The sequence below is a fragment of the Nipponia nippon genome, unplaced genomic scaffold (genome assembly GCF_047370975.1).
Source record: "Nipponia nippon isolate SJK-2023a ecotype South Korea unplaced genomic scaffold, ASM4737097v1 scaffold_5, whole genome shotgun sequence".
Lineage (NCBI taxonomy): Eukaryota > Metazoa > Chordata > Aves > Pelecaniformes > Threskiornithidae > Nipponia > Nipponia nippon.
The window spans coordinates 57,842,530-57,865,296 of record NW_028262369.1 but is presented as its reverse complement, the minus strand read 5'-3'; the positions used below and the strand labels follow the sequence as shown (position 1 = coordinate 57,865,296).

Genomic DNA, 22,767 nt, shown 5'->3' with positions numbered 1-22,767 from the left:
CACATTTTCGTCTTGGATAAAGCTTTCCAGGCATGCTGTGATAAGCACAGCATAAGAAATTATGCAGATAATTTTGTGCATAAAAATGCAGAGGAAAAAAAATGTTTGGTTTTTTTTTTAAGCAAGCACCAAGTTCAAAAAAGAGGTTTTGGAAAAGAATATTTTGGCAACAAACCTTTCAGCTTAGTGCTTAGCAGCCACCAAATATTTAGCTTTGGAAAATAAAAATTTCTTCAGAGCTTTAGATTTTGCTTTTTTTCCTTTTTAAATGAGAGAAAGTACGCATTGGCACTGTGAGTGAGGAGGTTCTGACAAAAAAAACCACACAAACAAAAACCACAAACATACCACCAGTGAATTTTCAGTGACTTCCAGGTAAAAAGATACATAAATCTGAGACTAAATCCAAATTCCCAAGAGGACCACACATAGCTGCAGGGGCTTATGTTCCCCTTAATGACAGATACCTCCCAGCTAGCATCAGAGGACATTTGAATGGGTGTTAGAGACCCACAAAAGCAACATCTCATTGGTTTCCTCTTCCCTGAAAGGCCACTTGCCTGGCAGCAGTTCCTTCACCTCCTCCATTGCCTTCCCCATGCCACAGTGCTAGTCCCAGTGCACACTTCTCCTGAAACACCCCATGACTCCCTGGAACGCCGTTCCCTTTGCAGCAGAGATGAATGAGTCAGGGCCTCTTTTGGCTGCTTGCAGCTGGATGATTTGACAGAGAGAGACTCCAACCTTAAAGTAAAAATACTACTTTGTAAACAAGGCTGAAATGAGATTTATCACAAAACGGGAACAGGGAAGTCATTGTTCCAAACAATAATCACCTATTTATTTTATTTTTTAGTCTATCAAAAGAAAAATGCTCATAGTGAATGTTCTGTGCACAAACATGATTTTCTAATGAGACATTCTGTACATCAGCTAAGCCGAACAATGGAAACTCTGTGCAGGAATGAAATGGGGGCATATGCCTCCTCCTCCAGCAGAAGTTTTATTCTCAGAAACCAGATGCCCCTTGCACACATCTTGGAGTCAATCGTCCTGGTATTCTTTGGCCTGCAATGTATAGAACAGGATAACAATCTCTTTGGGCCTTTAAAAGCAAATCCAAAAAGCTATGATCTGTCCTGAGTATTAGATAAATTTACTCCCAGAATCAAGAAGGGCTCTCCAAATGGCCTGCTGCTAAACATCAGATGTCATCACATGGAAACATCCAATTCAGAAGCACCACCTCACCACAAGCATCCCAGCAGGGTAGGACCCAAGTCACGGAGGTCTGTTTTTAGCCCTGGATGAGCCCCAGGCAGGAGGAACAAGCAAGCAGTGCAAATCAGAGGTGTACCAAGTTTATGCAGCAAGTGAGGCAGATCTACCCTGGCGTGCTTTCTTCCTGGTGGATCCACTGCGGGGGGGATCTATGCTGCAGGTCCTTATGGAGCAGGAGGAGAAATCTCAGTCTCTACCTGCGCCACTTTGCGAGGTAAGCGCTCCCCCTTGCTTGTTCTGTTCATACTAACATTGATTCGCAGCCTTTCATGGAATATACTCTATAAATACATATGGCAGTTTCCAAAATAGCCTCGCAGGGTTACACTGTAAACAGTGCTGCTCCCTGATGTTTCCTGCATCTATTTTAGTAGCTCTGCAGATCCTGCAGCAAGCCCTGTTTTCTTGGATCCTCTGTCCCAGCAGCCCCTCGCCCTCAGCTCACGGAGGGTGGAAGGGCTCTAGTTCCAAACCCATTTGCTCTGTGGCATGGGAGAAAGCAGAGAGGTAACTAGAGAAACAGACCATTTGATAAATGTGTATTGAACTTCTCACAACAAACCCATGAGTTCAGGCAGCCCATCTCTATGGCAACCAAACAGCACAAAAACAAGACATTAACACCTAAATTTATTAGTGTGCAAGTGCTTAGCTATTATCATTCCAGGGGTATATTCCCCTCCCTACCCCCCTACCTTGTTTTGGTTCATAATGAAGACAACTCGATTCTAGTTCAAATGCCAACGTAAACATAAGCACACAATTTACAGACAGCAGAGCTGAAGCTTTCGTATTTTTAATCACAGTTTGACAAACAAAAAACCAAACCAAAACAAAAAAGGCTGTGTGTAGGGAGTTACCCAATTTCCATTTTATTTTGCAAAATTGTTAAAGATTTGCAGGTCATAGGAACAGGGGAAGAGGTACTATACATCCTACCCTAACAGGTCTATGAAGATCTTCATTAGATGGAGGAATTGAGAGTATATACTGCTTCTCCCAAAATAATTTCAAAGCACCTTCCCTTTATATTACATGCACATTACGAACAGCTCCCTGAGGAAAATGTAACACAATCATCTCCACTGTGCCACAAGGCTTCAGGTCATGTCACAGGCACTGGGGTAAGTGTGTTGACATTTGGGTACGTTCACTCCAGTAATAAGCAAGAGGGGGATTAAGATGCTGGGAAGCAGAGACTGAGCGCAGCATCATGGGTTTTGGCAGCCAAGCTAATGAATTCAGAGAATTTTTGGAGATTCAAGCATGCCTGAGGTTACCGAGTGAATTCCAGTGGCCTCAAGAGCAAAGACCATACTGTGACAGCTTGTAGAAGACAACAAGGTATTAGGTCTTTATCTTTGAACGTCAAAGTGGAGCAGGAAAATAAAGGATGTGTCTCAGCCCAAGGCACATTTGAAATTGTGCTGGCCATTCGCGGGGCTAACAACACTCTTCACATTAATTCAGTGTTCACTGAACTTCTCTTTTTCATCTTTGCTTCAGGATTTAGAATAACTTTCCTTAGGAATAAGGATCTGGCTTTCTTGGGGTGGATAGTCTTAAAGAGTCTAGTCCTGGTCACTGTCAGAGACAGGAAACAGGACAGACTGGCAGCCTGATCCTGTCCAGCAATCTCTGTGCTGTCCAGATGTGCAACAGGCCTCATTGCTGGGACAGAACTGCCCTCCCAACAACAGCAGTGCAGATAAGTGAAATAAGGAAAAGCTTTCAGTGGCATGTGGCAGTGAGCCTTCCCTCAGGATCAAACAGACTTTATAAATAAGTGGTTACCATTTCTGGAATCAGAGCAAAGTAAATATGTGGTTAGCGATAAAACTTACACACAAAAGGATCTCGTAGGATGGTAAGTACTGCAGGCGATGGATCAGGTTCATCAGTGCTCCATGTATGCTAATAAAGACTGATAATGTTAAACCCTCCATTACTGCAGAGGGGAGGGGAGGGAGAAGAACAGCTCTGAAGGCCACCAGGACCATTCTGACACCAGCAGGTTGAAGACATCAAGCAACAATTGCCCCAAACTCCAACACAACACCTCAAGGTATATGTGTGTGTGTGGGGGGGGGGGGGGGGGGGGGCGGTTAGATTACCCCATCCCTAAGGAACCATTTGGCTCCATATACCAGACCCAACAGGTCTGGAAGTCCTTTTCTAGACCGTTTGGCATTTTCCCCCTTCCACCATGCACTGCTGTTACCATGTGAAAGGCACCTTGTCTTGGGGCTAATTCAGATGTAATCGCTATAGGGTTAATTCAGATGTAATCATTAAGCATTCTGTGTCTTTGCACAATGACAGCAAAGAAAATCCAGGCTGAACATTCAGGAAAAATCTTTAGTGGGAAGGGCAACAACGCACTGGGTGATGATGCCCTGAAAGAGCATGGAGTCTCCACAGAGACCTGTCAGGAACTCCTCATGTAAACTTGGTCCTGCCCAGGGGAAAAAGGAGGGACTAGATGCCTGCCCAGGACACCAAGGACAGTCACTACATCAATGGTGTTGAGTGCAGTGCATTCACCTCTCATTCAGTGCTGCAACCGCAGGTGAGAAGTCTCATGAAAAGTAGTATTTGCCACTGTCACAGGCATGATTTGCCACAGTATGGAGTGGATGTAAAATGCCAGACCTGCCTGATCAAAGCCAGAGTAGATGGGCCATGGATTTTCACAAGGTTTTCAGCTCTTTAAGGGTAGATGCTAGCATGAAAAGGGACTGACTTCCCTTCGGAGGACCATGCACAGGCCATATAACCCAACACTGCTTCTCAGCACTGACAGCAAATGGATTACAGGGGACTGATAAAAAAAGAATCAAACGAACCTTCTCCTCCAGCATCCCTCAGGTGGAGTCAATAGAGCATTTCTGAACTTACACCAGTGAAACTGAGAGCTAGATTTAGTCCATCACTGTACAGAAGGTCTAATGGCAAATTGCTTGTCATCTCATTTCAGACATGTGATCAGAAAATGTTTAACATAAGGGTTGCAATCTATTAAGCATACTCCCATTAGCAGTGGAACAGTCCACTACTAATATTCCTCCATCCTCACGCAGCATATCCTCCTGAAAGCACACTGCCAAGACTTAAGATGACCAGGGCCCCAGTTTCCAGGCCCTTCAGGCAGGTTACAAGAAAGCAAATTAACAGGTTGAAACCCTGACAATTTGCTTCTGAAATAAGGTCACTGAGGATCTTGTAAGTCCCTAACTAGCTGGCTTGCTATCAGCTGAAAGACATTTCAAGAGCATTAGCATTGGTGCCAAAAATATCTGGGCTTGTCCCTGCGGCAAAACAGCAGCAGAAGAAGGAGGCTGAGGATAAAATGTCAGTGTCTGCATAGGCAGAGTGATGGGTGGAGCTGAGATGTTGAGATCGTGCTTACTGGGGTACCTCCACTGCCACAAAGAATAAAACAGCACCTGCTAGGACGGGATGTGCCTCAATGGCAGAGCATGGATGAATGCACCCTTGGGAAATCAATGCTTTGCAAGTCACTGTAGACCTCCAAGAACAGTTCAAAAAGGTCCAGCAGAGAGCTGCAAAGTGTTTGTCCTGCTGAGACAGGAAAACAAGGCTAGTCATACTCACCCCATGCCACTCTGTGGAGGGCTCACACTCTTTGTCACCCTGACGCTCCATCTGCTGAAGGCCTCTAACAATAGGTCTAAGCACACAGCAGCAAAGACAGCTTGAAATAAACCTCCAGTATGTCCAGTCCCCTAGAAAACATGCAATTCCACCAAAACAAAATGCTTGGCAACATCACGCCCACTTCGCCAATGTTTTTCCTCTACAGCAAAATCTTTTCCCATCTCTAGTCTCTCATTTCAGTTTTTTCAGAAGGAGAGACTCCTGTTTTTCTCCAGTGAATTAAGTGCTGTATAACAAAATCCAGCAATTATAACAAAATTCATACCCCCAAGCTTCAGTGTAAACCCAGCCCAAGAAAAGCTTCAGATTGACCTGGAATAAGATATCTTAGAACCTTCTTTCATGGCTTTCACAATTTGTTTTTTGGATTTATTTTCTGAATTAAGCATCCTGAAACCTCCATGCCAAGTGTTGGTGCTTTTCCCCCCAGAGTCCTCTTGGGCTGGCATATCACTGGAGCGAGGCAGGCGCTCTGCTTCTGGTCCATGTGAACACAGACCAGCTCTGACTGCTGTTTTCAAACACAGCAACATTTCTGACTCCTAAAATTCATGTCACCATGCCACTGTCCTAAGGGGGGAAGACACACTGAAATATATGCAGATCCTGGGTTACTAGCTTCTGGTTATTAATACGCTCACTCCACATATGCATGCGCATAGATGCAGATTGTGTAATAGCTTTGAAAAATCATCCAGGCCCTCCGGAGACAGTGCCATCTTGAATCCATTAGCTGTGTTATGAATAAATGAATGAACAAAAGCCAATTTTTTTTTCTGACTATGTGGCAAAGGCAGAGGAGAGAGACACGTAACAGCAGAGAGGTGGAGCACAACTCCTCAGATGACACCGACGTCCCGAGTGTGCCCTGTGATGCTGATTAGTCCTGGTGGAGCTACGCACGACCAAGAGGTGCCCAAGTCCAGACCTGGAGGCTGCCATTGCCTGAGCATGTTTATTTTAGTCCTGCTTGCATGCATGCGTGTTCCCAGCGGGAGGGGATGTAAACGGGCCCAGCCATCCCTGCCCAGCCCTCCATCCTTGGGCATGTGCCAAAACTGTTCCGCTCACACTAGCACAAGGTCACATTTCTTGGCAGAGAGCTCAGCTCCTTCTCCCCTCTCCCTTCCCCCATGCTCCTGGTAAAATATGAAAACAGCCTGCCACCTGCCATTTGCCTGGCCTGTTTCTCTCTGTCTGCCAAAAATTAGCAACATGCCCCAAAATATAATTGGAAACACTGCATAGCACTGCAGGGGTCCCATTTCTGTTGCATAGAAGAGGCTTGAAAAAAAGCCAATTTAATTTCTAGATTCCCCGGGCTGCATATAGCTGCTAAGTGGAGAGGTAAAAAAAGTCGCTTTTATCAGGCCAATTCCTATTAGTAGATTCAGATCTTTTAACAAGTCATGCCGTAGGAATCAGCGAGGTGTCATTGCAAGCAGATTTAGGGCATTGCTTCTTGGAATTAGAGTTGTGTGGGAGGTCAAAAGTCAGAGGCCAGCATTCCCAAACTTCAGAGCTGAAAGCCTGGATGCACACAGCGGAGCTGGGGGTCGCAGAGGATTTGTAAAGGCTGACATTAACCCCGGGAAGCAAACTGCCCAGTTCCCCCTCCTCCCCAGCAGATCTTGCGCAAGTCCCTGGAGGATCCTTGCAGGAGGCATTTGGAGATGAGTCTGGGGCTCTGTCGGGGCTGCTGTTGCGGCAGCTGTGGCTTCAACTCCCATTCAAGTTCCTTTAGGGAAACAGCTTTGAGAAGTGCTGTGTGGCTGAGGGAGGGCTCCCACATCTCCTGTGCTCAGGGCAGCTCTGCCTGCAGAGCATACCGACCACAGAGGCTCCCAGGTCCACAGACCATGGGCCGGCCCTGCAAAGCTAGTAGTTATCTCCCTTTTGCAGACTAATAGAATGGTTTGGGTTGGAAGGGATCTAGTTCCAACACCCCTGCCACGGGCAGGAACACCTGCCACTAGACCAGGTTGCTCAAAGCCCTGTCCAGCCTGGCCTTGAACACTTCCAGGGACGGGGCATCCAGAAGAGGGGCAGAACAGGAGATCAAGAAAATATAGGGCACCTCATTCATGCCATGCTTTGGCAGAGAGCTTGGCCAGCAGATTTTTGAAACTGGAAAGCAACATTTCACCCCGATGAGCTGTTTATGTTGTCAGGGTTGACTTGCCAGGCTTATGAAAGCGCTGTGCCAGACTGGCTTATTATCTTCCTCCCTCAAAATACTCAGGGTCTGCTCCTTTGTTGCGGGGTGTCTGCATCCACCATGCAACAGAGCTATGCTAAAAGCAGGTCTCCGTGAGGAGACTGGCAGACACAGACACAGGGAACTCTGCCATTCTCCCAGCAATGAAGAGCCCCACTGGAGGGTTTCAGCTCTCAAGGGACAACAGTTGAGAATATATAACCAGGCAGTGAGCACATCACCTGCCTCCAGGGGTTACCATAGGCCATCACAGTGTTTGCCCAGCATTGGTAAGCAATCAGTACTCCACCTTTTGCAGGACTAATTGAGATAACTTTCATAAATGAATTGCCAGGCCATCTTCAGCCTCACAGGGCACTAGCAACCACTTTGCAAACTATGTGCTATAAAATTATTATTCACTGCCACCTATCCCAAGCAGCAATAATACCTCCTACTTGACAAATGCCTCTAGTAAAACCAAGCAAAAAACCTCCTTGCTAGCCACCCTCCAAAGAGCTGGAGCCCTACCTACTTCATGTTACCCCTTGAATTCTGCTCTCTCCTTGACCTTATATCAAAGCTGTGCAGCACACACAGTTAGGATGTTATGGTCCTAAGAGGAACAATCCTGCCATCTTCTCTTAGGGAGAAGAGTGCATAAACCTGAATCACAGCACTACTACATAACTCCCCAAATCCTCTCTGGCCAGTTTCCTCAGAGAAGATGCGTAGGGATGCCCAGATCAGGCATCCTGGGGGCACTCAAGTGTAACTAAAGGCCTTGTTGTACAGTGCACAAGACACTGGGAAAATTGAATGTCTCTGGAGATAGGCTGGCAGACTATATTTAGAGCTAGGAGTCAGATACCTAAATCCCTTTATGTATCTGATGCGTGGAACTGTGGGCTGCCTTAATTTCAGTCTCAGAAGGGAAGGGCAAGAGGAGGAAACCCCAGATTCCTTCTCATCAGGCTGCTTACTGAATAGACTCTAATAGATCAGGAAGTGAACAACATGGTTGAGTCTAACTACTTTGAAATTCTTCAATATTAGGTATTTTTCTATAGCAAGCATGCTATGAAATTATAGGAAGATGACCCCATGTTTCCAAAAAAAAAGTCATCACAAAATCCACAGCTGCTCCACATTTGCAATAAGCTGTTTAAAACAAAATAAACCAATACATTTGCTCCAAGAAACATGCATTAGGCACTGGCAGCTTGCTTCCCTCATTCCTCTATCCCCAAGTACTTAAGCTGAAAGGAGGGGAAAACCTTGAAGTAATATATGTGTGAAAAAGCCCCAAGAACAATAGCTGCTCTCTAGTTGACTCCAAAGCTGTTATTAAACTTGAGGTTCCCATGCTAGCAGAGCACAGCTTGAGCAGTATACTCTGTATTCACCACTACCATCATCAGGCTCTGATAATGCAAGCGAGTCAGATTTCCACCTACAAATTCCTGGAAGTTCATAGCCTAAAGAGCAATGTGCCAATATCTCCGTATAAGCAGGCTCAGCTGGATAGCATTATGGAAACCTCCCCTGCTAGAACAAAATATCAACGGACTAATCCTCAGATCAGAATGGGCAGGCTCTTACTTGGAGCCAAATATCACCATTGTGTTTTAAATTGAACTTTTCTCAGTGATCTTCAGAACAAGGTGCAGTCAATATCAAACGGCTAGAGTACGTATGTGATACAAATCCTACCCAAACCCTCAACTCTAGATGAGGAAAAAGGTTGGGTCAAAAAAACAAGCATTAAGAAGCTGGCCAATGGTTTCTTTAGCCCATTACAATCATCTCCCCCAAACCCATTCCACACTGTGGCAGTAGCGTGCGTAGCATCTGAACATACTATCCAAAGCTGTTTCACTGAACCTCCCACCCAGAGAATGGGAAGACACCTCATTCTGCATGAGCTGGAAGAAGGAGATAGATGGTTCAGCATTTCACCAGCACCATAGGAAGCAACAGACTCCTTCCATGAGTTATGAGAAGAACATGGTAGGAAAGATAAAGAGAGACCAGTGACTCTGCCATGGCTCAGGACAGAGCATGAAAACAACTAACTGAGACCTGTTTGCAGGCATTAAAAGTCTCCAGGGAAGAAGAAATGAAAGGCTAAGAAGGAAATCTAAGAGAAACAGAGCCCACTTAAAAGCAGCAGCTCATCACTGTAAATATATCTGTGCAGTTTATATTGTTTATTTTCAATAAACCAAACGACCTATCATTTCAGCCAGGCCTCTCATTGACTATTCATTATTCAAGAAGTTTTGCCTGAAGAAGCACAAACCCATGGCACTGAACTGCTGTCCCCAGAAGCGTACCAGAGCATCACTGGGAGGGCAGGAGGGGACGTGGCCTTCTGCATGTGTTCATCGTACACAGCAAGCATGAAGCTTGCTGGCTTCTTCTTCAGAGCAAACAGCTTCAGTTCCAGATGGAGGAGCTAATAAACAATCTCTGACAAAAGTGTTGTGTTTCTGGGACAACTGGGAAGCTCACACCAGGGACACAGAAGGGCTCGTAGTCGTGCTGCTGGGCTACGCAGAGCTCTGACACACTCCCTGCCTGACAGAGGAGCCCTGGCTGCAACAGTGTTCACGTTTCATTGTTTTTCTTTTTTCTTTTCTTGGGATGTGCTGTCTGTCAGTGGATGGGAAAACCAGTTGGTAAGCTATGGAGCAAACCACATAGAAGGCTGAAGAACTGGGGTGGGAAGGAGGAGCTGGAGCAGAGAACAAATGCTGCAGAAAGCAGACCACAGCGCTCTTGAATTAGCAGCACAGTCCCTAGATGTGTCAAACTGGTTAGAGGAGGCTGAGTGTAGCTGTTTGCAACCAGCTTCCAGCTCTTGTCCCTTCTGAAAATGGGGAGAAGAATTAAAGGTTATTCCCTGCACTGGGGATGGCTCTGAGGGTCCCTTTTTCTAGGGGCTGGCTTTGGAAAATGAAGCGTCTCTTGACACCCGTAACTGCAAGTGCGCAGCTGTTGCTTCTAGTCCCCTGGACACTGAGCTGGCCCATGGGAAATAAGGCCATGAAAATTTTCTCTAATTTTTCTAAGCTGGAGAAGTTTATGAAGCACTATCTTCAAATCAAGCCTTCATCAAGAGACACAGCTGGGAAGAACAAGTAGCCCAGTCCACTGTCCAACAGAAACTACCACCGGGCAAAAACCAATCATAGAGAAAGATCTGAGGTAGGACTAAACTACTGTGTTTAAAATCAGATTTCTAAGCATCAAGGACTCAGACAGATAAGCAGGTGAAAGAAGATTTCAAAGACTCTAGACACACTTCTCCAGCATGTTGCAGTTCTGTGCACATATTAGATGGTCTCCTTTCTGCTGAGGACACTTGAAGGGGAAGTTTCACTGGCATTCACAGGAGATCGTAACTGAGTTATGCACCAAATACCTCTCAATTGCCATTGGATCCAGGCCCCTGATTCTCGCAGACCCCTTTACAAACACCTAGCCTTGGGTCAATGACAGCAAGTTCAGCAGCAGGATCTCTCCATCACAGCGATACTTGCACCCAAAGATTTCCGTGAATGCATACACCAGAGGCAGTACTCAAGCTAGATTGCTCTGAGTCGCCTCTTAAACATGATGTTCCCAGCCCTCTAAAGGGCTAAGCCCCAACAGCCAGCCAAGGTGGGACATGGACTGCGTGTGACCTGGACAACCTCAGTGGTGTCAGCAGTGCTGTTCAGTTCCCACTGCTCTCAGTGGCGTCAGCTTGGGACCTCCCAGGGCCAGTTTTTCAGTTTCCTCAAAGTCATTGTTAAAAAAATGTAGGAACTCGGGAATGAAATTCTTGCTCCACTAAATATCAGAGGGTTTTTGCTTTGAAAAGAAGGCTTCATTTTCTGGCTACTGCACATGTAGGTACGAACTGCTGCCAACTCTGTTCATCCAGGTTGTGTTCCTGGAAAGTTCCAGCAGAGACTTTAGGCCACATCAGTTTGTAAAATGTCTGTCTGTGGCAGCCTGCTATAGGGGAGTACAGGAGATGTCCCAGAAAGTTTTGGATGTGAGGAAGCATCTGGGTGCATCACTGGCCCCAGCAAAAGTGACACTAATGCAGGTACCCAGGAAACTTGCAACTCGATTGTTCAAATTTCAACTCGATTACTTTCAAGGTTGGACTCAGAAGGGTGTTTGTACTGGTACAGTCTTCACTGTCAAACCGAGAAATGCATGCTTGGTATCTGCAACTAATCTGTTATTTGTAATAGGCAAGTGGAAGTATTTTGAATTTCTAGTAAGAGTAAAACTATCCATCAGCATTCCTGCACAATGACAAAGGGGAGGTCTCCCCTCCTCCCACTCTGTGGGTTCTCTCAGAGCAAGAGATGCAGCCAGCTGTTTGGAAATAGGCTGTTGACAATGCTGCAGAGTAAGATATAGGGTATTAGGAGTCAATTAAAATTTTATTAAGAGAGAGTGAGCAGGAGGTACTGATCTTCTGAATCCAGCTGTTTCACCCTTCTTGTGGAGCAAGTAAACTGAAACTTTCAGATCTTCCATGGGGAGACCAGAAACAAACAATCCGAATAAACACAAGGACTCAGTGCTTAAGAAAAACACTTGTTTTTGCTAGCTGTGCTCCAACACCCCACTCACATCATATACTTGCGCATGACACACTTCATTGTTAAACACACCCATGAAAATAAGACCAGCATAGAAAACCTAATTGCAGTCTGTGTTCATTTTAAAGAGGTCACAAGAGACCTGAACTGTCTGAAGCCAAGATATGGATAATAAAAATCAGCTGCCAGGATCAGGCTATAATTCACTTAGGAGCTCTGATAGAGCCCAAACATGAAAATCGTAAGTGCTGCTCAGGTTGGATCAAAAAAAATCTAAAGTGGGAAATGCAACAACTGAAGAGAGCTTCAGGAGAAATCCTGGGTGCTACAAGTAGTTTATGCCAAGCTAGACAGGAGGAACTGCAAGAGAGCAGAGTGGAAGATGCAAGAAGTGCAATGTATTGTGTTATATTTTCAGAATACCTTTTGACAAGATCCCTCAAAGGCTTTTAAATTAACTAAATTAAGGTCCTCACAAAAGGAAGGAGACAACAGAAAACAAAGTGTGAAAAAAAAAGTGGGTTTTGCAACGGTGATCAACCAAGTACTACCAGGATGCTGTTCTTCAACATGCACAGGAAAAATGTGGAGAAGGTATGAACAGAAAGGGAACAAGGAGCTAAAATGTATAGGACAGTCACAACCAAAAACAACTACGAAGGGATACAAAAGCTGATCATTATTCTGTACAGTCCAAGGCCTAAGGGACCTGCAGCAGCAGGATCGGGCAATGGGTTTAACACTGCAAAAGGAAACATCTTTTTCTCTCAGCACGCAGTTAAACAGCAGAACTCATTGCCACAGGACTTTGTGGGATTCAAGAATATAAGAGGTCTCAAAAAGAATTAGACTCACTTGAAGACAATAGATCTAACAATGCCTGTTAAACACTGGGATCTAATGGAAACTTCCAGGCCTGGACATTCCCCAAAATCCTGATGCTGGAAGCTGGAAGCTGAGCTGGAAGCTCAGGGATGCAGCAGTCTTAGGTATGTCTCTGCTCCTAGTATATAGGGCTTCAGATGCTGGCTTGAGTGGCCTTGATATGGCCACACAGGATAGTTACGTATCAAACAGACTGATTATCTCCGCAGCAACCAAGTCCAGTTTGTTCCCCCTTTTGAAACCATTTCTGAATGTGCCTTTATTATCAAGGGAGACTGGGAGAGGCTCAAGACAAGCAAAAGAAAAATTCACCAAGGCCACCCTTCCTAGGGTATAATTGTCATCAATGTGAAAAGGTAATGTCAGTCTCCCTGTCAAGACCATAAGCAGCAGGGATTGAATTTAGTCTCAGCTAAAAAGCCCAAAGGTTCTTCCTTGCTAGATTGTAGAAACAGTAGCTGGATGCTATAGCACTCCTGTCCAGCCTCCACTGGAGAAGGGAAGAGCTGTGGGTGGCAAGGACAGCAGGACAGGATCAGGTACCATTGATTTAGGTGTTTTTTGATTCAGAGTCCAGGCAAGCATGCATTGGGTTTGCATGCATCCCCCCTCTTTTGTTACCACTGATCTAGCTTTATACCAGCTGCTCTCACTACTCCATTGCTCCAGCTGAGCTCTAACATCAGGAGAGGACTCTGTATGACAACCGTGCAGCACCAAGCACAGCAAAGTTCTAAGCAGGAGGACCTTCAGCTTGCAGTTAGTCATATCTATTCAGGAGACCCTAGAGCAGGTCAATACTTCTACTGATGGAGAAGATGATGTGGAACGGCTCAGAGTTGACTTTGAGAGCAGTCCCCCTTTACCTTGACAGTCAGGCAGGATGTCCAAGTGCCTGTGCCCTGCCACCCTAACCCTAGCTTGAAGGCAAAAATCCTAGGAGCTCTCCTTGCAACAAGAGAAAGCAGCGCAATCTTTTCATCTAGCATCTCACGAAAGCTTGTTTCACAGGAAGCTCTGCCAGGCTTTCCGCAATATTTCCTATAGCCAGGCCTGTCCCCTTGCTTTCCCCATCAAGGAACATTTTGTTCGAAGACAGCTAATGACCCATTTACGTTCGCCTATAAAATGATATTGGGTTATTTCTCCCCTCCTCTTCCACCACTTGGCTGCCTCTGGTTTGCAGAGCTTGTCAGGGCTAATTACATTGGCTTTTTCATTGAGGGAGTTTTCCCTCTTTGCATGTGTTTTCTGTTCTGAGCATAGCACAGTTTCAACAGGTTTTTGATGATGCTGCTGTTTTTCTTGATGAGCTGCTGTTATGAAACGCATCCTCATGGCCCTGCCAAGGCCCCAGCCAACTGAGGACTAGCTCTATTTGACGCAGGAGCAAATTGAGACCATTTGGTACTTGGGGCACTGGACATCTTATTCAATCTGCAAGGGAGCTGCGAAAAGGGCTGAGTTTCTCCTCCCTCCCCTTCCCTTTCAATACACTCATTTGTTCCTGCAGAAACAGTCTGTTTCTTTTCCAGTCTTCCCTTTTCTCTAATTTTATCCATATGCAGTCTAAGATGGACATGAAAAATTACCTGCCCATTACCCTCAGCAGATGCCTGCCATTGGTTTGGACAATAAATTAGCGTTGGGGATGCAAGCTGTCCCTTGCACCCTTTTGCCAGGGGCAAGGCTACTCAGATGGCAGTGAAACTAGAGCAGCCCAGGGCCAAATCTCAGAGCCAACACAGGGTAGAGACCCGCAGCTGATCATGGAGCCAAACTCGGCAGGAGAGCACCCTCTCTTCCAGCACACTGGGGGATTTGAGGTCTAGGGGAGGAGACTGCAGATCCCCTACCAAGTGAGACCTTCTCCCCCACAAAGAGAGAGTGCCTCAGACTTGAGGGAGCCCACGTCAAGATCACAGCTGTTGTGTGCGGTCTGGGCAATAATTTCTCTTCCCTGCTCTGCTCCCCAATGTAGCAGCTCATTTATCAGGGAAACATGCCAGCAAGCCAAGGTGGTGGGAGAGCTGGACCGCAGCTGTGCTCCCAGCAGTCCTCCACTCAGACGGGACTTACCATGCACCATACCAACACCAGCTTGGCTGGCTCAAGGCTACATGGGACCATACACTCTTGCATCCAGCACATGCCAGGCACATGTGCATGACCATACATTTTTCACTCAGGTCAATGTTTCCATCCTGGAAAAGATAAAAGGGATGCCCTGGGTGGAGAACAGTGCCACCTCAAGCACAGTGGGAGGGAGATGACCACACAAGCCACCCTACAAGCTGCAGAAGGTGACAGGTCAAGCAACGTAGCTTCCTTCCTACGCTGGCACAAGAGATGGGAGCAAAGCCTCCCCTCCAGGGCCTGCCCAGGGGAACCATTTCAGGGCACTGGCTGCCCCAGAAGAGATGCCGTTCCCTGTTGGTCTCCCTCACAGTCAGCTTGGACCACAATGTTTTTGTCCAGGCTTCAGAGTTGTGAAGCTCTGGGCTGCTCTTTGAGGCTTTGACACCATGGACTGGCCCTGGGGAGCCCTTGCACCCCACCAAGAGTCCAGGCGCCGTTTTAATTAACGGGGATGACCTGTTTTACCATACACCCAGTCCCACCAATCCCGAGAAAGGAAAACCAAAATATTTCAACGGGAGGTTGAACTATTTAACCCGAGGCTTTCGCTCAGCCAAAGCATCACGCTGAAGAGCCCACGTTCAGGCCCATGCAAGCTGCAGAAGTGGACGTGAGAGCACGTCTCGGCAGCACCGCCATCACCACCCTCTGGGAATCTCCTCCGCAGGCAGAGCCCTTATAGCAGAGAGGGGTAATTATATTTTAAAACATCCAGTTCTAATAAAACCCATTTGCACACATTCAGAAGACTTGAATATATCTTACAGTTCTTCCCAAGCCCTTATATTATTTTCATCAGCTACAAAATTGTTGGATAATTGCAATAAATGTGCATGCGGGGGTTGTTTTGGTTTGGGTTTTTTTACAGTCTCACAATTAATTATTTTTAATCACAGCGGTGGCAGCCACAGTAAGGGGTTGCAGGGCTGCAGCTGCTCCATTCCAGGGACAGCAGCGGCAGCAGCACCTTCACCTTGCTAGAGGCAGCGGTCATTTTGAGCAAAGGAAGGCTGCTGGCCCTGAGGTGGCTACAGGCAGAGCCCTTACCCACTGCCCCTGCATGGGCCACCATCCCCAGGCCCAGCACCCCTCCATGGTGGTGACCACGAGGACCCAGACAGACAACCATCTCCCTGCATCCTCTGGACAACCAGGAAGCAAGATCACCAGAGAGGGACACCCCGCCACCATCTTCTCCTTCCCCCATCCCTCGTATTGATTTTCCCCTGGCAGTTTTCAGGCCAGCATCCCTGGGGAGAGGCAGTGGGGCTGAGGTTACCTCACAAGGCCGTGTGTGGGTGAGGCAACCCTGCCGCAGCCCAGCACCTGCCTCGTACCTTTGGACAGGCTGACATGCCAAGACCACAGCATCAGCTAACATAGCACCTTCCTCCTGCCTTTTTGCTAAATAATCCTTTAAAAGCTCTCTGTATTTTTTCCCTGCAATGAATCAGGGGGCCTTCACTGTAAAGCGGTTATTCCGCGGGGTGGAGGGGATAATTGCGCCCCCCCTCGTGCTGCCTTGCCTTGCCTGGAGGAGACGTGAGTAAAGGCCGGGTTGTAAATCATTTTCACACATGTTAATGCAATGGTTTTTGCCAGGGAGGCTGGGAAAACAAGGAAGTACATGTATATTGTCCCCACCCTTTTTTAACTTAAAGAAACCTCCTCCCCCTCTCTCCCCAAAATACACAGAAGCAGAAGGGTGCAGGCTCGCCCCCATGTCTCAGCCAGCCTGACCTAAAAGACCTAAACCCCAGCTTAGATCCTCTCTGCAAAAATACCCTACGGCTGGGACAGGATATCCTCCTTGTTACGTTTTAAATGAGGCCTTCCTCCCAAAAACCACAACAAACTCCTCCAAACTGTAATCCTAATCTGGCCTCTTTGACCCACTTCAAAACCATCTCTGAGCTTCATCACGCTGCCGAAACTATGTCCCGAGGGAACATCTCTGAGCTCTGGGTGCATCCTCTACTGAAGCAGACAAACACAAATGCAGAAAAGATGTACAGTCCATCGCTCCTCTCCTCACAGCAGCCCAGATGTAAAACATTTCTTGTGTATCAGCAAAGGCTGTCCCACCAAAGAGAATACAAACACAAGATTCCTCTAGAATGGAGCCAACGAATGTCCCTACCAGTCTGTCTGTTACTGATGCCACATCTGGAAAGAGAAAAGTGGCTATGTAATTGCATGCAAGATATTTTCTGGAGCATCAGCTGAATTTACTTCATCTATCCCAAACCCATTTTAAAAACTCCAACAGCAAAATCAGAGGAACTGAACAGAGGCTTTTTGGTGTGAGAAACAAAAACAAGAAACCCAAGTCAGCTTATTTGAAGACTGATAGTAAAAGCTTATATGTTTTGAGAGTTCGACAGGGGACATGAAAAGAGGAGATGAAATTGTGGAAGGGAAAATTTAAGAGGGAAACTGGTGACAGGTATATTATTGCACACTGAGCATTGATAAATGATAATCGTCAGAGACAGAAACACACCAGCCTTCCTCTTCTGACTTGGGCTAGGCAAGAGGCATGGGTGACTGTTAGACATGCACCAACCAACCCTATCTCTGGCTCACGACCAAGGTGGGTAAGGTGGCCACCACCCCTTGGGCTTGCTGCTGGGGATGAATATTGCCTCTTCCTTGCACTTGAAGGGCCTCAAAGGGACAGGCACAGTGTGCACCAAGTGAGTCAGAGTGGCCTGTGTTCCTGCAAGCTTCTGAGCTCCAGGAGGCCTTCCTTTTCAGGCAGGGTCTGCACTTGCCATGGATGGGAGCAGTTCTCCCTGGACTAGCTTCTTAAAGGACATCAACTAGTGCAGCTACCCTGCTCTCCCACAGATGGGAATTCAGCCCAGCTCATTTCAGTGGAAGTCTCATTAAGGAGGAGGTAGAGTTAAGTGACAAAGAAATCAAGCTTATCAAGGTCCAGCTAGGGATAGTCAGAGGAAATTCAGCAGCCAGAGCACATGCCAATATTGTTAATGCCTTTTTTGTCTGTATCTTAGAGAGAGTTTATTTTGGCAGCTGCAAAGTGTGTTAAAAAAACATGTCCTTCTTGTATAGATTTCACAGACCATTGGAAAGAGCCAAAGCTACTAGAACAAGGCAGCACAGGGATGCTCTGACAACAGAGTCAGATCCTCACCTGGCAGAAGTCCACCCAGCTCCAGCAAATCCAATGGCACTGCCCTGCTTTACACCAACTGAGCATCTGGCCCCAATTCGTTGTTTGGTCTGTTCATTGTTTGTTTTTCTGACATCTCCTTTGGGCTTCTCATGCTTCATCTACAAAACAGTGGCTTTTTAGATGCCGCATTGCTATGTGACTATCATCAAACCCAGCCAGGTTCCATAGCAGTTCAGCAAGTCATGATAAGCTCTTCAGGAGCCAAGCCTTCCTTTTAGTATCAGTATGGTTTTCTCGGCTCTGATATCCCCAAGACTCAGAAGGGATCAGGCAGTTCAAACAATTCCAAGAGCAAGCTTGGAAGTGAGAGGTCTCTGTTTGCCAATGGCCACGTGAGCAAGTTTCTTCCCCTCTCCCAGCACTTCTTCCACAAAAAGCGTTGCTATAGAAGGCTAAAACCCTGAACCAAGCAGGCCTGTGTTCTGGTTCATGGCCAATGGATGTCAGTGACATTGACTAATCGAAAACAATGACAGATTTGAGTTGCTAGCCAAATCTCAACCATACATACGTCTCTTGCATGCTAAAGATCGCTCTGGATGCATGGTGTCCTTTCCAGTGCCCACACACAGCAGATTGGAGTCCGTGAGCCATCAGTGATGGCGTCCTGGAGATATTAGCCTCAGCAGGTCTGTCCCTGCTGGAGAGGTCATATGGATGGGAAGCATGTGCTATGGATGCCATGCTGTCCCTCATCAGTCTGTCAGAAAGCTTTGGTCCTAGCTACTTTCATCCAGGAGATAACCAGCTTATTTCCTGACAAGCTAACCAAAGGGACAACTGCCATAGTAGCACAGGTAGATAAGCACCTTTGTGAGCTCATGGGTGGGTGGTTACAGGAGCCTTCCCTCCATGTGAGCTGGGGATATCATGGTGTACATGATTTTGGGGGTGAGGTGCCATTGCCATGCTGTGGTTCATCAGTCCTACTGCAGGTGGGAATCTCTGCTCACAAAACTCTTCCCTAGGAGGGCCAAACACATCCCTCTGACTGCAAAAGGAAACACCAAGTGTGACCAAAAGCAGCTCCTTACAGGATGTAAATTAGCCTTTAAAGAGAGCAAACTGTTGAGAAAACAAAAAAAACCAGCTTGGTCAGCAGTAAATCGGACATCCTTGGCGCATGTCTCAAGCCACACACAGCTAGGACCATCTGGTGGCAGCGGGCAGGCTAATACATCCAAAGGCAGCTTGCTCTGGCCAGCAGCATGTGACACAAGCTCTTATGTCCCTGTACAAAAGGGCCCTGCAGGTGACACTGATGAGGGTAAGCAGTACTGAAGATACCCTTCACAAGCAGCTCTCATAGCTCTTGCTGCAAAATCATCTCTCTCCCACCTGGGACCCAGACCATTACTCAGCCAACTGCAAGATCCACCTTGTGTCTTCAGATTTGCTGCTGCCTGGTCCTTCCAATTCTCCTCAGATCTTCTGATGAGCCTAACACAGCCACTGCCTTATGAGTCCAAGGCCAGCTTTGGCCTCATAGCAGGTGACTGCAGAGGGCTTCCTACACCTTGACCATACAGTCCAGCACAAAGATGGCTTTGGTGACACATACCCCTTTGCATTTTAGCTTTAGGATGCCTCTTTCAGCTCTGCAATTGCAAGGATCCCACCTATAGCAGGGGAGCAAGGATTCCCTTCACTGCATTTTCAGCACACACATCTTGGGCTTTCTGATTTCAGCTGTGGAAGCAGCAAAAGAGCTGAAATTGTATCCATCATTTTGCTATTGGTTGCTCCATCTTCTCTCCCCCCACTCTTTCTCCTGCCGCCCCCACTTCATTCCACATTTTTCACATTTCTGGGGATTGTTTTTCACCTCCCAATGCTTTCTGGAGCTTGCCCAATAGAAATAAATGCAGCCTGACCATCGCTGGTGGGGCAAGGGGTGGGAGGTTACACTCTCGGTAAATTTAGCCTCTCACTGACAGATTTATCTTCCTTAATCAGAACCAAGTGTAGTTAGCGAGGTTTGTTTTTGTAGACTCAACTTCCCCAAAGTCAGTGCACGCACACCTCCCCCTCCCTCCCCAATTACATAAATGCTTTTAGTTAAGAGCTAATTTCCTGGAGTGTGTGCCAGTGCTCTCTCCAAGCAAACAAAACAAAGACGACACATAAAAAAACCCCTGTGTTTTGCATTGAGAAGGAAGCTTGTCCTAATAAAAGTCCAGCAATTACAAGGTGTCAAAGGGTCTTTTCCCCATTTTTTCTCCCTCCTTTGCACATGTAAGGCAAAGCAGAGATGGGGAGAACCTTTCCAGCCTAAAAACATAGGTTGTCCTAGTAGACCTTGAAAAGCCTTGTATAACAGCATGGAGAGGTCAGTGTGCTGAGGGCTGTTCTGTTAACTGGCTCTAGATGAACTCATCTGGACTTCACCAGACCTTGTCTCCACCCAGGATGACCCAGAAAGTCCCTTTTAGCAAGCACAACCTCAGGATCTCACAACAGCTGGCCACGTGTTGCCTAATGCAGGTACCAAGCCTTCTCAGATGCTGTGATTTGTTTTTTCTCCTTTTGCAAAATGCCATTTCACTCAGTCAAAGGGAACTGAAGTTTTAGTCAGAAACTAAACATGCCTTTCATTAGGGAGGTGAGCCTGGCAGATTCACCAGGACAACCACACAGCTTCTCCATTTAAATCAAGACTGTCTGCTCTTGTCCTTTCCTCACTCTACATTCACATGTTGGCACCATGAAAGTATCCCATCCTGCCACAGCTTGGATCAGCAGGGGGGCTGATCTCGCTAGGCCTTGGCTCCACAGTCCTCTGCTGGGAACAATTTGGAGGCTGTGTGGTAGGAAAGACTTTGTGGACATCTTCCTTCATGGGGCTCCTCCTCTACATCTGTCCACGATCTTGCATTAACATTTCCCTTTCATTTTTCTTCCCATCGTGCTATTAATTAAGAACATTTCTAACATGTGCCAGCCTGGAAAGGAATGTGTTGTAATGACCATTTTTCTTCTGTTTCAGTTTAAAGGATTGTTTTTATTGAGTTCCTGAAATGCAACCAAGCCCATAAAGAACAGATTCGAAGAGGAAAAACTTGAATTCAGACTCCAGTAAGGTTTCATAAACTTCCATTAGGTCTCAGACAGGTGGATCACATGAAGGGCAACCATGACTTCAGTGTCTCTTCGCTTCTGTGTGTCATGCATGAGAAGCCTGGCTAGTGTAAATGAGTAATGTTTCTTCCCTGCTTTCTACAGGCCATGCTGGTTTCCAGTTAGAAGAAAAAGCAAGAAACAGAGAGGGAAGCCCAGGGTATCTCTGCTCCCATTACAATGTCCCCATAGTCATCAAACACTCCTACGGATGTGTCAGCACAGGCCAGCTCAAGATGACCCGTAACAAGATGAGATACTGCAGGCAGCGGCACCCAAAAAGATCAGATCTAATCATGGTCTCTTTTGGCTTTCACACTTACAATTTGTCTGGGATCCGTCTAGACAGAGGCCATAATTAGAAAAGTAGTTTGCTCAGACTTAGTCCATGGAAGCCATCAGAAAGGGTTGCTTTGCTGTTGTGCACTGTTAATGTGTTCCCCTTGGTTTGCTTTCTTTTCTCTCTGGACACAGGAAATGAAGAGGGTCTGGGAGAATAAGATAAGGCATGTAATAAATTGACTTCTTATAAGTCTCTTGGTCTTGCCACTGTTGTCTTGGTTTTTTGCTGTAACAGGGTGCAGATGAGTTTCAATAGCTTGGTTTCTGACATTCATCAGCTCCAAGGTCTGTGGCAAATCCCAGGCAGGTTCCTTGTTCCTTATGCTTATCTGGGGAGACTTGTCTTTTGAATGGTACAGTGGTGGATAACTGCATACCGAGAGATCCAGTGCCTCCCATTGCATCTGATCTGCCTGCTGCAATACAGCTTGACATGGCCAGCTGCACCACTGAGACACAGCCCTCAGCCTCCTGCTGTCACAGCACAAGCATCACTGCAACAACAAGCCAAAATCTGCTTTCCCAGGACCACTGCCCAATCTTGCCCCGCCAGACTGCAGAGTTAAATACAAAGACAACTGGATGTTAAGTCTAGGCCTTTGAAAGAGCAAGAGTCAAATGGATGAATGAGTCTCAGCCAATCTTTTAGCCCTGTTTTGTGCAACAGACTGGAGAATTTACCAGGGGAGCCACAAAGGTGCAGATTTAAGTCTCAACTCCTGCCCTCTGTTGAGCAAGGAGGTGGCAGAGAAAAGTCCATTTCATTCGGTACTCAGACAATAAAAAGAGACTGTCACCCTTCCCAGGAGTCAGCTTTGCCCACGCACAAAGCCGGGAGGATCCTCTGCACTCACCTGCTCCCAGCTAACATTCCTTCCCACCTCTGATTAATGGGAGCACTGCCCTTGCACACATTTGCCCTTGAAGGGCTCAGCATGGGTGTTTAACACTCTCTGTTGCTGGCTGGAATTGATTTCCTGAGCCCACCAAAACTGCCCAAGGGTTATTCTGCCCTAGAGCCAGCTGGCACTGTTGCATCTGGTCCTGTGGGAATCAGCATATCAAAAAGGTCTTGAAAATCTCAGCTGGAGGCACTCCTGTTAAACTTGAGCACGATGACACCTGGCCCTTGCTCTATACTCCAGGGTTTTGCAGGAAGGAGAAGGGGGCTCCTGGGCAGTTGAGGGGGTTGTCTTGTTGCAAGATCTCACTCATTTTTTTACATTTTTCTTTGGGGGGTGCTAGCCTCAAGCACTCAGCTCTCAGCATGTGGCAGAGGTCTGCTCAGGAGCTACTGTGTAGAGGGAACAGGAGAATGATTC

General features: G+C 46.7%; 1 long non-coding RNA gene across 1 annotated transcript; it reads left to right on the top strand.

Moving 5' to 3' along the window:
- The first annotated feature begins 1,150 nt into the window (after window positions 1-1,150).
- On the top strand, window positions 1,151-21,104 carry LOC148052273 (uncharacterized). Its single transcript, XR_015698707.1, has 4 exons — window positions 1,151-1,495; window positions 3,236-3,346; window positions 5,753-5,871; window positions 20,973-21,104. It is a non-coding gene; the product is annotated as an uncharacterized LOC148052273 (long non-coding RNA).
- Window positions 21,105-22,767: the final 1,663 nt, after the last annotated feature.